Source organism: Oncorhynchus nerka, linkage group LG14 (genome assembly GCF_034236695.1).
Source record: "Oncorhynchus nerka isolate Pitt River linkage group LG14, Oner_Uvic_2.0, whole genome shotgun sequence".
Classification (NCBI taxonomy): domain Eukaryota; kingdom Metazoa; phylum Chordata; class Actinopteri; order Salmoniformes; family Salmonidae; genus Oncorhynchus; species Oncorhynchus nerka.
In genome coordinates, this window is record NC_088409.1 from 51,771,224 (window position 1) to 51,785,328 (window position 14,105).

The 14,105-nt window shown below is 44.3% G+C and overlaps 1 pseudogene; it reads left to right on the top strand.

Annotated features, from left to right (window-relative positions):
- Positions 1–223: 223 nt before the first annotated feature.
- On the top strand, positions 224–2,343 carry LOC115142264 (GPI mannosyltransferase 2-like; annotated as a pseudogene).
- The last annotated feature ends 11,762 nt before the right edge of the window (positions 2,344–14,105 follow it).

The window sequence follows — 14,105 nt, forward strand, 5'->3', positions numbered from 1 at the left end:
TTTATATGGTATCATAATTAGTTGATTTATGTTATTGTAAAATGTCATTATGCAATAATGATAACTGAACATCATTCAAAGCTAATATTATTCCCCTCTGTTTAACAGCTTGAGACGATCGCTTTTTCACTCCAACTTTTATTTTGAAATCGAGAATTCCCCCGGAAGTAACATTTTGCGGACCAACTGGTTCCGACAATAGATTGGGAAGGTTTCTGACCTTATGGCCTATGGTTCTGACCTGGCTTCTCTAATCAAAAAGGTAAATGTGTGTAACGTTTTTTTTTTTTAATTGGCGAAAAATAGCCCTGTGTAAATGAATGTCAACGTTTTGTCATTTGTCACCGTCTATTTTGAGTATTTGTAGAGATTAAATTGTGTTGCCTTCATTCCATCCACACCAAGCTAGCTCGCGCTAGATAGTTATGGGTAAGGCTGTTCATAGTAATGACAGATGGACGTGAAAGACGGTTCTGCAATTCCCCGCAACCACAAGAGGCTTGTCACTACTAATACAGGTCAGTAATAATTATTTATTTACAATAGTTGCTGGTTATCTACAGCATGGCATCCACAGACTAAAAGACTTGGATGTTAGTCAATTAGAAAAGTATCATTGGTGTGTGCTTATCTCATGTTTGCTATGCCTCCCTTTCAGGCTCTCCTAAATGCTGTAATCCCAGATCACGAAGCTGATGCATTCACTCCACGCGCAGAGGAGCCTCTGCTTCTGGACCCTGCAGTGCAATGGTTTCATTGCTGAGAGGGGCTACCTGTGTGAGCACAACTATGCCTCCTTCCCCCTGTTCCCTGTAATACTGTGGGGGCTGCCCCTCAGTGGCTGTCTTACACTGCGTGGATGCCTGCTACTGGCTGTTGCCTTGAGTAACAGCGCCCTCTTCCTGCTGAGTGTGATAGCACTCTATGAACTCAGCCGTGTGGTACTGCAGGACCGGCGTCTTGCTCTAGTCTCCAGTTTGCTCTACTATCTCACCCCTGCCAATGTCTTCATGATGGCTGGTTACTAAGAGAGCCTGTTTGCTGCACTGACCTTCGGGGGGGCCTCCTTTCTCCTGGAGAGAGGATACACCCTCCGAGCCTGCCTGGCTCTGAGTATAGCCACTGCTGCACGAGCCAATGGACTTGTGAATGTAGGATTCTTGCTGTATCTGCCCCTGCAACAGCCGCTCTACAAGTACTGGGGACTGCGTAAGGACAATAATAGATTCAACAAATGCCTACACTACACCTGGATCATCGCTCGTCTCCTGTTCACGGCTGCATTGGGCACAGCAGTTATTGCCCTCCCCTTCTTGGTCTTCCAGTACTATGGGTACAGGGCGTTCTGTACACCCTCCCTCTCCTTGGAGCAGATTTCCCCTGCCCTCATCCAGCTTGCTGAGGATAAAGGCTACAGGGTCCCTGACTAAAACGCACCCCCACCCCGCTGGTGCCTGCGACCCCTCCTCCTGCTCTACTCTCATATCCAGGATGTGGGCTTCCTGCTCTACTTCCAGCTTAAGCAGATACCCAACTTCCTGCTGGCGCTGCCCATGGCAACTCTGGACATGGTGGCGGCCTACATGTATTATAGGAATAACCCAGCCAGGTGTCTTGAGACTGGGGCTGTGGGACAGAGTGGCAAACAAACGGCCAGACAAACCCACACCTAGATTTTACAGCCCCAGGGTGTTTTTATATGTGGTGCATGCTACAATGCTCCTGGGATTTGGAACATTCTGCATGCATGTGCAGGTAAGGAACGAATCAGTGGAAAATATTTATGTAAGGGGATTTTAACCGGTTTACACAGGACTGTCTTCTTGTACTTATCCCAAAAACCCATTGTTCATTTACTGTCCTGCTGGAAGACATGCTCTATCCCCACGTGTTGGATTCTAGGGTACTTCATCTCCTATTGGCTTATGGGCCTGTAACTTCTTACAGTGGACTTGACCTGACACTTTCTACTGAAGACCTGATGTGTGCACAAAATATTATTTGAGGGCAATAATAATAGCTCTGAAGCGTGTCCATATTTTCTGCCTGCTTCATAAATAGGCTGCCATTTTAGATAGCAATTGGCTACTCACCTCTGTTAGTGTTAGGCAATAAGGTTCAAGTGTTTTATTTGCACTCCATCTCACTTTCAGAAAATTGCATATTTTAATATTACCCCCCCCCCAAAAAATGGGATTGATTTGCAATCCAGCATTGATGCACCACTAATTATTCCATTCACTTGAAAGTTCCATTATATCAAATTGTATCTGGAAAAAGTACAGGGTGCTTTTGAGTGCATGTGTTAATGAAATATTTTGTTTACTAAAGAGATATTGTGTAATAAAGCATCACAAATAATTAGCGTTTTTTGTTAATAGATTCTGCTTGCAGCATTTCAGCCATTGATTTCAGCACCAGAGACAGCAAGCCTTTCTAGTTGAAACGCCTAGAAAGTGAAGATCAAAAGTAAATGAAGCTAGCTAGCGAGCTTACTGAATTTAATACAGACCACGCATGGCTAGCTACTGTAGTTGACCTTCTGATAAAACTTGCATCATTACTCTAGAACATTACTAGCAAATGACATTGAAACTTGAAAAGGGGAGCAGTGCACATAACTATGGATAGTCTAAAAACAAACGGTCTAAACTCAAAGGAGAGTGTGCAAGGTTTATTTTAGAATGTATTGTTTTGAATTATAATGACCCAACTGAAGCCGGGCGGGTGGGTTGTCCGCTTTGACACCTCGCTCAATTAGAACGTGTCTCTATTATCACACAAAATAAAAATGTAATTCACTTTTTTCGAGCTCATTTGAATTGGAATTGGAAGTGGTAGCTGTCTGGTGAGTACGCAGGCCATGGAAGAACTGGGACATGGGGCTGTGCATTATCTTTCTGAAACATGAGGTGATGCCAGATGAATGGCACAATAATGGGCCTCTGCATTCAAATTGCCATCAATAAAATGCAGTTGTGTTCATTGTCCGAAGCTTATGCCTTCCCAAACCATAACCCCACCGCCACCATGTGGCACTCTGTTCAAAGCGTTGACATCAGCAAACTGTTTAACCAGACAACGCCATACACACTGTCAGCCATCTGCCTGGTACAGTTGAAACTGGGATTCATCCGCGAAGAGCGCACTTCTCCAGCATTCCAGTGGCCATTGAAGGTGAGCATTTGTCCACTGAAGTCTGTTACAACGCCAAACTGCAGCCAGGTCAAGGCCCTGCTGAGGATGGCGAGCATGCAGATGAGCTTCCCTGAGATGGTTTCTGACCGTTTGTGCAGAATTTGTTTGATTGTGCAAACCCACACTTTCATCGGCTGTCTGGGTGGCTGGTCTCAGACTATCCGCAGAAGCTGGATGTGGAGGTCCTGGTTTGGCATGGTTACACGTAGTCTGCGATTGTGAGGCCGGATAAGCATACGGCCAAATTCTCAAACTACGTTATGGTATAGGAATTAATATTAAATTAGCTTTGGTGGATATTTCTGCAGTCATCATGATAATTGCACGCTCCCTCAACCTGAGACATCTGTGGCGTTGTCAAAACTGCCCATCCCCAGCACAAGGTGCACCTGTGCAATGATCGTGCTGTTTTTTCCAGATTGGCGGCTACCACCTTCCGAAGCTACGGTGAACATTTCATCCCATGTAGGAGTTGCACCGATTTTGCACAGTCCTGGGATAAAATTGACTGGCCAAATTTCCAATGTCGAAACTCAGCTCAGAATATGTCTGAGCTGCTGACCAACCATTTCGCCCACCTGCTTCCAGAGATTCCTGCTCCATCATCTACCCTGTCTCCTGAGGGTCTAGCTCAGGGGGTTTCTACCACAGGCCTCTATCCCTGGGCTCCCTCTCACATCAGGCCTCGAGGGTGTCTGAGGCTCCAGCATCCCATTGGTCCCCAAGGAGGTACAGAAAAGGCCGGACATCCACGGCCATTCCCCAATAAAACACATTTAGAATTGAGGCAAGTAAAATTGCAATAGTGGGATGGCACTAAATACATTTCAGATTGGGACTAGGACTATGAGAAAGAGTCTGTAGAATTTGGCTTTAAGGCCTGTTTTAAAAGTTCAGATGGACAGGGAGAGTATTCCGAAGGCGAGGGTAAAGGGAGCAGAAGGCTCTGTTCTCCATAGTTCGGAGACGTGTCTTGGGGACTTGAAGCAGTAGGGATTGGCTGGAGCGGAGAGTGCAAGGTGGTTCGATGAGGTGAGGTCGGTGATGTAGGTGGGGCTCAATCCGTTCAAGGCTTTAAATACAAGCAGGAGGATTTTGAAGTCGATCCTGTTGACCGGTAGCCAGTGGAGTTGGACCAGGATCGGGGTGATCTGATCTGACTTCTTGGTCCTAGTCAGTACCCTGGCAGCACTGTTCTTGATTAGTTGGAGCCTCTGTAGTGTTCCCCCCCCCCAAAACAGCATGTTGCCTTAGTCGTTCTGAGAGATGATAAAGGCGGATGAGTTTCTATACATCTGGCTGGGAGAGTGATGACCCGGGCAATGTTTTTTCGAAGGAAAAATTATACTTTACATATTTTTTCATGTGGGCATTGAAAGACAGGAAAGGCTCAAACTTGACTCCCAGGTTGGAGATGAGAGGACATATAGATGGCCTGGCTGTTGATTGTAGGGCAAATGTTTCCAGCACTGGTGACCTGCTTGGGTGTCCCAATAAGCAAAGCCTCAGTCTTGCTACTGTTCAACTGGAGGTAGTTCTCTCTCATCCATGCCCTAGGCAGCTGCTGAGTTTTACTGGAGCAGAGATGGTGTCCAGTTTGGTGTTAATGTAAACCTGGGTATTGTTAGCATAGCAGTTGTTATAGTCTGAGGATTTGGCCCGAGAGGGATCATGTAAATTAAAAACAGGATAGGCCCCAGCACTGACCAAGATTGAACTCTTTGGCCAGAATGCCAAGCGTCACGTCTGGAGGAAACCTAGCACCATCCCTACAGGGAAGCATGGTGGTGGCAGCATCATGCTGTGGGGATGTTTTTCAGCGGCAGGGACTGGGAGACTAGTCAGGATCGAGGGACTGGGAGACTAGTCAGGATCGAGGGAAAGATGAACAGAGCAAAGTACAGCGAGATCCTTGATGAAAACCTTCTCCAGAGCGCTCAGGACCTCAGACTGGGGGCAGAGGTTCACCTTCCAACAGGACAATGACCTTAAGCACACAGCCAAGACAACGCAGGAGTGGCTTCGGGACAAGTCTCAATGTCCTTAAGTGGCCCAGCCAGAGCCTGGACTTAAACACGATCAAACATTTCTGGAGGGACCTGAAAATAGCTGTGCAGCGACGCTAACCATCCAATCTGACAGAGCTTGAGAGGATCTGCAGAGAAGAATGGGAGCAACTCCCCAAATACAGGTGTGCCATGCTTGTAGCATCATACCCAAGAAGTCAATACCAGAGGTGACCAACCTCGCGCCACTGATCCCTGATCCCTGGTGAGCAGACTTCCATTCCAGCCCAGCAATAGCACACTTGATTATTAAGTTTGATATTGAACCAGGCGTGTTAGTGCTGGGCTGAAACAGAAGTGTGCACACCCAGCAGGGTTGGCCGGCTCCAGTTGTAATAGGTTTATACATTGTGTGTGACTTTGAAACTTTTTTTTGTAAACAAAATTTGCCAACATAGGTACACATAATCCATGGTATACAAGGATGTACCCTTATTCTCTTGGGACATTCATTGGGACCTCTTCATCTGCAGACAGCTCTCTGAGGACAGAAAACATCACAAAGAATCAGGCAGCATTATACTAAAATTAGACAGCCCTGAATAGTATGTTGCTATCTCACTCTGTCCTCAGTTTTTCTCTCTAGGAACTGGAGAATATTTTTACAATGTCCTCTCACATGGGTACCTGCCCTATCCAGAGTAGCCTACTCTCCCTTCTCTGACAGCTGGAACTGCTAGCTAATCCCTTCATCCTCTTCCATGGTTGTTAGCTAGCTAGCTACCTACCAAGCTACAAATGCATTTATTTACAACGATAAATACATTAAGATAGCTAGCTAATATAAAGTTAACAAGCTGGTGATATTTAATTCACTTAGCTAGTCATACAGTATGTAAAGTTAACTACGGTAGCCAAAGCTAGCTAATAATACATTTTTGATAATTTTCTAAATATATTTACTTACTTGAATAGGTTCTCCCACTGCCTCAGTTTTCTGGGTCCTTAGAAAAAAATGTGCAATCTTCCCGAAGTTTACAGTGGTAGCAGAACGCAGCTAGTCAAGTGACTCATTGGAGGCATCGAACACACTGACTCTGGTCTTCCAACATAGCGCCTGGCGCAGTTGCTAGGTGATTTGTGACACAACTGCAAGCCCCTATAGCCTATTTTGTGAGTTCAGACCCCTTCAGCTATTTTTTTTGGGGGGGGGGGGAGTAGCCAAATGAGAGCGGGAGAATCTCTCATTCTATCTGTCTGCAACATAAATCACATAAATGGTGCACAAGGGGAGTGGGGTGCGGCGGGAGAAGGGCCAAAACCACTATGTCGGGTACTAAAGCAAGGTAAATTGGTGCTGTGACGTCATCTAGTGTTAAGAGTTGCGTAAATTCGAATCTGGTATCAGGATAAATATAACAATGAGTCACCGATTGTATACTATGTATTTTTTATTAGCTAAGTAATAAATGGCAAATTCAACTTTCGTATATAAGGGGTCACTGTAATACCACGCAGGGCAGAACAGAGAACTGACAGGACAAGTAGACAATGGACCTGATCGGACAGCTCAGAGCCTCTGCTCTTTTCTGTCCATAGGAAACAATTGGATTAGTGGAAGAGGCAGGGCAGGCCAGGAACAAGGAAGAAGGGTGTGGTCAGCAGGGCATCCCCCGAGGCTGAATGCCCTAAGGTTTTTATCAGAAAGGTTAGTTTCGCCTTTTTGCTTTTCCCGACATGAGTTCGTGGTGTTTTGTTTTAAAAATAGAGGGAAAAAATAAGAGGGGAAAAAAAGAGGAATAAAAGAGGGATAAAAGGACTTCGTTAAAATTGTAGCTCACAGCTGAGCATGGGGAGAGGGGTCGGGGTGCTAAGGAGTGCATTCACATATATCTACACATTTTCACAAATATCTACACATCTTCATACACACACTTGTTTTTTTTTGTGTTTTTTTGTGTTTTTTTTTTTTCTTCCTCTCTTCTAGGTCAGCTTTAGCATTATGGACATGGGTGTATCTGTGGTCCATTTGGCCTGTCCCACGGCTTCCTTCAATGATGGGTTGTGAGTGGCTCTGTTGATGAACTTCTGGCCAATGACTGACTGTCTTTTGTTGATTTGATGTCAGTCCAGATATGCTGTTAACGTAGTGGTTGCTGATGTATCTTGGTAGTCTGTAAGCCATTTTTGCTGCCATGTTTTGGACTATCTGTAGCCGATTCATCTGCTGCGGTGAAGCTGTTATCCAGGCTGGCAGGGCGTGTTCGAAGAGGGGTCGGATGTAGCTGATGTAGACTTTCAGCACTGTCACGTTTTTAGGTGGTTTAGTCTTTTTCGTCCCTCTCTCTCTATGTTCGCTATATGGGTTGTCCAGCTCATGTGCTTCTGGAAGGTGACTCCAAGGAATTTTGCTTCTTTTTCTACTTTTATTGTTTCACCATTGAGTTTGAGATCTATGGGTTTCCTGTTTTTTTCCCCCTGTGCTTTTTGTGAAGAGGACACATTGGGTCTTTTGTGGGTTAAATTTTACTCGCTACATGTTGGACCACGACTCGATCATTTCAATAGACTTCTGTAGTTTTTTTGCAGCAAGTTGAGGACATTTGGAGCTGGACCAGTAGCAGAGGTCATCAAACTGTGAGACTTGACCTACGGTGGGTGGAGGGTAGTAGATATCTGATAGGTAGAGTAGAAAAAGTAGCGGGCTTAGAACTGCCCCCTTGTGGGACACCTGCCTCCGGGGTGAAAGGTGAGGATATTGCTGTGGAGACCTTCACTTTAATTGTACGGTTGTGGAGAAAGCTGGTGATGATGTTTCTGATGGAGAGTGGTAGTTTGAGATTGGAATCTGCGAGCCGGTAACACAGTCCATTGTGCCACATCTTGTCAAATGCTTTCTCTATGTCAAAGAAAACCGCCAGGGTAAGTTCTTTTTTCTTGAAGTTCCGAAGGATGTCCTCTGACAGTCTTAGAATGTTATCGGTGGTTGATCTTGCTTTCCTGAAGCCAGCTTGGTGGATTCCAAGGAGGCCCATTTCCTCGGTGTGGCCGCTCAGTCTTTGGGTGAGTACTCGCTCAAACAGCTTCCCGACATGACTGAGGAGGCTGATTGGTCTGTAACTTGTGACGTTGTATGGGTCTTTGCCAGGTTTGTGGATCATTGTGACAACTGCAGATTTCCAGGGTAGGGGAAAGTAGCCTTCCGTGAGACATGCTGTGAAGAGGTTGGAAAGAGGGTGCAGGTATTCATCAGGTGCTTGTTTGATGAGTGTGCTGTCAATGTTGTCTTCCCCTGGTGCTTTGTTTTTTTTTTTTTCAGGTGGGTCTTGATTTCTTCAATGCTCACAGAGCGGGTGAGGGGATGGTCTACTGGTATCGGATTTGAGGTGTGTACTGTTTTCTGCATTTCTCTGTCGACGATGGTTTTCCAGTCTTTGTCAAAGAGAGGATCGTCGGGACAAGAATTAACATTTCTGGTGGTTTCTGAATAATGTTGCTTTTGTTTTGTTGTCTTCGATGAGTTGGTTTTGAGACTTTAGCACAGGTATGATGTTATTGGTTTTGTCTCCGTTGATTGTTTTGATTTTTTGCCAGAAGGTCCGGGGGTTGGTGTCTGTATCTAGCTGGTGATAGAAGGCAGTCCACTGTTTCTGTTTGTGGAGGGTGAGTTGGTGTCTGATGTGATTCTGCAACCGATTTAACTTCTGTTTTCAGGTTGGGTGCTCTTGTTCTAATAAAGTCTCTCCGGATCTTTCTTTTCTGCTTGATGAGACTGAGGATATGTGGTGGGAGTTGTTGTGGTGGTCTGGTGGTGGTAAGTGGGATGGTCTCTTCCCGGGCCTGGATGAGGATACTCCCTATTCTCTCCGCCAGCTGGTCCAGATCTTTGGGGTTCTGCGTTGGTACTGCAATATTTGTTATCTTGTCTGTAATGCAATTTCTGTATTTTTCCCAGTCTGCTTTCTTGTAGTTGGATCTTTGCTTTTCAGGTGCTTGTTGGAGTTGGAGAGAGAAGGAGGCAAGGACAGGAAGGTGGTCACTTCCCACGTCGTGGCTGACCGAGAAGCTAAGAAGTTTAGCAGCCAAGTCCGGGGAGCAGAGGACAAGATCAAGGATGTCTGCCGTGGAGTTTGCAGAATGGATGTGTGTGGGCTCGTTGGTGTTGAGGATGGCCAGGTTTGTGCTGTCGAGGATATCCCTTAGTACTCTTCCCGATGTGTTTGTAGTATTACAGTTGAAGTCGATGTGTTTGGCATTAAAATCTCCCATTAGGATGTATGTAAACAGTGTTCTTATACTGTGATGGACATAGGCCAACAGACGGGTTGGAACTAATCACAGTAGAGGCTGGGCGTGGATTAAGCTTGCTCAGCCTATCGCAGGCACTCAGGCGGGTCCCTGCCTCTTGGCGCTTCTTGGGAGTCCTCCCTCCGTCGATGTATAGATTCTTACTGTTCTGGTATCGCAGCCTAGTTATAATAGTTGCTCAGTTCCTGCATTGTGTTGTTCAGTATTTTTCCATCTCAGTTAAACCTCGTGATAACCACCCCTCCCTATCATACTATGTATTCTTTATTAGCTAAGTAATAAATGGCAAATGCAACTTTCGTATATAAGGGGTCACTGTAATACCACGCAGGGCAGAACAGAGAACTGACAGGATGTATGTAAACAGTGTTCTTATACTGTGATGGACATAGGCCAACAGACGGGTTGGAACTATCACAGTAGAGGCTGGGCGTGGATTAAGCTTGCTCAGCCTATCGCAGGCACTCAGGCGGGTCCCCGCCTCTTGGCGCTTCTTGGAGTCCTCCCTCCGTCGATGTATAGATTCTTACTGTTCTGGTATCGCAGCCTAGTTATAACAGTTGCTCAGTTCCTGCTATTGTGTTGTTCAGTATTTTTCCATCTCAGTTAAACCTCATGATAACCACCCCTCCCTAACAACTTTGTAAGATACAGCAAGTCACACCATGTGCTCAATATTGTTACATACAAACACAAGGACAAAGCATCTGCTGGGCTGTTATCTACAGTTTTGCAACATGCAGGTCACACCATGTTACTCAGTTCTTGTCACACGCACAAACAGGCAAGTAGCAAGCAGTTGTTTAATCTCATAATGATGCTCCAGTGCACAAATGCAGATACCTCACACAACCAACAGAAGATAATATTTAATCATATATATGGTAATGGCTATAATGTAAAACACAGAATCCCACAATCCCCCTTTTGGGGGTGTGAATAAAAATTCAGCAATGAATCATATAACAGTTACAGAGTTTAAAATACCTTCATGTCCTCCATTCGATCCCACTATGTACTAGATTGGCTACCAGCCACCTAGGAACTTAAAACCCTCATGTCAAAAGAGAACAACAGCTCATTTAAAAACAGAATAAAAGAAATGGTGTTAAATTTAAGTCCCCCTTTTGACACCCGCCAGGGTGTCACTCATTATCCTTTTTTTTCAGCGGTCCCAACATAGTAATATGTTAATAGCATTTCATGGAAATAATAAAAAGTTTAACTTTTAACTTTTTTTTTTTTTTACAGAAAAACAGAAAAGAAAAATCAACCCTTTTGACAAAAACAGGATACAACTTTATTGACTTGTAAAGATGTAGGATAAAACTTTGGTCATGGAAAACAGAGTAAAGCAGAGCAAAGCATTATTATAAACCATCCTGTCCTCTCAGCTACTCATATCCTGCACCAGGTGGGCACCAAGCCACCCAGGGACTCCAAACCTTCACAACAGAGAGAACAAACATACTGGAAAGAAAACTTAACATAAAACAAAAATGTAAAACAAGGAACTGTGGTGGTGTAATATTTATTCTACTACCTCACCCACAGCATACAGTCATCCTGTCAGTCCCATCCTCCCCTGAAAGCATGATTCAGTATCAGCATCTCCAACTGGAGCATCAAGCAAAGGCATCATGCCTGAAGCCTTCACCACATCTGTAACAGACTTCTTAAAACACGGTTTGATGCAAGCAGCACAACACATCAATAATAAAAAAATACAAGAATTAGGGTCAGAAATCCAGTAACCACCATACCAGTGTACTTACCAACCAGGCTCCCAACCAAGAGAACAGTCCAGACTCCTCCACCCCCGCCATGGTCCTCATCTCAGCAGATAGTGCATCAAGCCCACTAAGGGCCTTAGATATACTACCATCTGGACTGGTGTTATTAGGAATATACGTGCAACATTGTTCACCGAACAGCTTGCAGACACCCCCCTGACTGGCAAGAAGCATATCTAAAGCAAGTCTATTCTGTCTGGCAACCCTAGATGTGGCCTCAAGCTGTTCAGACATACCAGTGAGTGCATCACGGGAGTAATTCACAAAACGCTGTTGATTATAGTAGATATAATTAATCCATGCAGTCTGGCTGGACCCATAATAGGTAGTAAGTGCCAGAGTCCATCGTTCCTACCCAATGCCTGACATTCATGAGGAACCCCAACAGGCACCCCCAACAGATTAGTGTGTATGTCAACTACATCCTCCGTCCATGGAGCACTACATCTGTCTTTCATGGGATGGAATGTTTTCAGGTCCCCTGGATACAGAACCCAACAGCTGCTCAGCAGTAACATCAACAATGGTCAGTGGAATTATCAAACTGGTCAGAGCACACGTACCTTGACAGTCTCCTCTAAGAATGGGTCTCAGTACTATTTTTGGGTCCACAGATCCACCACACATCAGCCAGACCACTAGTTTGGTTTAGGCCTGCAACTGGCCAAGTGGCATCAATGGTTATGTTACTACTGCAATCAGCTTCAGGCAATCTCCCATAATCAATGCCATTACCTGTACCCGTGATGCAACTGTAGTTGCCCCCATATGCCTTAACACCCCAAGGGGCCCGACGAGGAGGTACTGTAAGAAACACAAGGCTCAAAGAGGAACAGAGAGTTGAATTGGGCTGAACCTGGTAAAAACCTCTCAGAATACACAACCACCCCTCTCCTTCTCCTATAGCAAATGGGTGTGTAGCCAGAATAGGTCTAGCATGACCACATATAATGCAGTCCTTTCTTTTCAGGTTCTTATCCGTATACCTCATATAGGACAGCCACAAATTGTCACTACCATCAAAACCAGTCTCAGTGCCTAATTGATCAATAGCTGAATAGTCTCTAACGTTAATTACCTGAATGGGATTTGACACAGTGGTGGCAGGTTCGGTCCAGAGGTGGTAGAAGAGTGTGTCTGGCTCTGGTTCGTCTGGGACCTCTGTGGTTTTGGCAGCACCTTAATAGAAAACACACCCATCGTGTCTGTCTCGGTCCTTTGTAGTCCAAGGGTGTAAGTGCCTGCATCAGAGAGCTTAATAGTTTTGATGGTTAAGTAGGATTTCATCACCTTTACAAAGTTCTACAGTGCTCCCAGGTTTCCCCCATATCATGGAAAACCTATCCACATTTGTGGGATCCCCTATGCTATAAGGATACCCTCTTCTCCAATCCCAGAACAGTCCCAAGTTGGTTATCATGTAATCCCCATACGGACACCCTCCCCCATTACACAGGTACACTTGCACTCCTGTACAAAGTTACAATGGAGGTCATAAGTCATAGAACTGTTTCTTACTATATTAAACAACATTCCTTTATCAAAAGATTTCACCTATTTAATTAAGACTCAGAAAATAAAAACTTCTAATATTTTATATGTGAGTGTACCCCTTTAAGATATCATGTCTCTGGGAACATGGAAATCCCCTTAACCCAAACGTGTACTACAAAAACAAAACCTAATAATTATGAGAATCCCCTCAAACTCAAATCATTCGTTTTAAATTTCCTCGATGTTTCATGTCTTACATTCGTGTTTCTCCAAATTGTCTCCCCAAAATACTTCTTAAACACCCTGCTATTAGACACACACAACTGTGATAAACGTACACTGTCCCTTTAACATTAAATAAACTCAGCCTGCAATCCACTTTGTGGGCCTTTCATTGTTCCCCATAATGAAAACAGATCATTCGTCTACAGTCCCTATAGCATCTATAGTCCCTCAGCATCTTTACTTGTATTTTTATACAAATTCATTTAAATAGACTTACTGAAATTCAGTCGCCGTGTTCCTCAATTGTTTGCAGATGATGTGTCTCCTCCTGGGCAGCTCACATTAAGGGTCTGGGCGGGTCCTCGTCGTCTTATGGTCAGACGGGAATTTCCCTCACCCTTCATAAAATGTGCCACTGGTTTTTCCTCGCAGACCCTCACTGGAAAGCTCCGCAGACAGAATCAATAATCTAGTTTGTGAGAGCAAATTGTCGTGACATGCATTTTTCTGGATTTTTTTGTTATTCTGTCTCTCACTGTTCAAATAAACCTACCATTAAAATTATAGACTGGTAATTTCTTTGTCAGTGGGCAAACGTACAAAATCAGCAGGAGATCAAATACTTTTTTCCCCTCACTGTATAGCCAGCCCAATTCTGATTTTTATTTTCACTAGTTGGTCTTTTGACCAATCAGATCAACTCTGAAAAATATCTGATGTGATTGGTCCAAATACCAATTAGTGAAGAAAATATCAGAATTGGGATGCCTGTGTTAAATGCGGACATAATGATGTAGCTTATGTCTCTAATTCATTTTTCAGCAGAAATAAAAATGGTGGCGATTTTAAGTAACATTCCAAAATTGTATTATAAAAGCTGTCTGTTGTAACTGATATTGCAATAGCGCAAGAATGGGGGCAAAACTATCTGCGTTTTGTGTGAGGTAATCTTTATCGTTATGCTGTCATATAGCCAGAGTTGCTGAAAAAAATAACTCTGCCTCCCAATAGCCAATGTTTACACATTAGATCGCTATTGACTGTGTGTCTGTGGATAGCTTTTTTGATATGCTGCGTACAT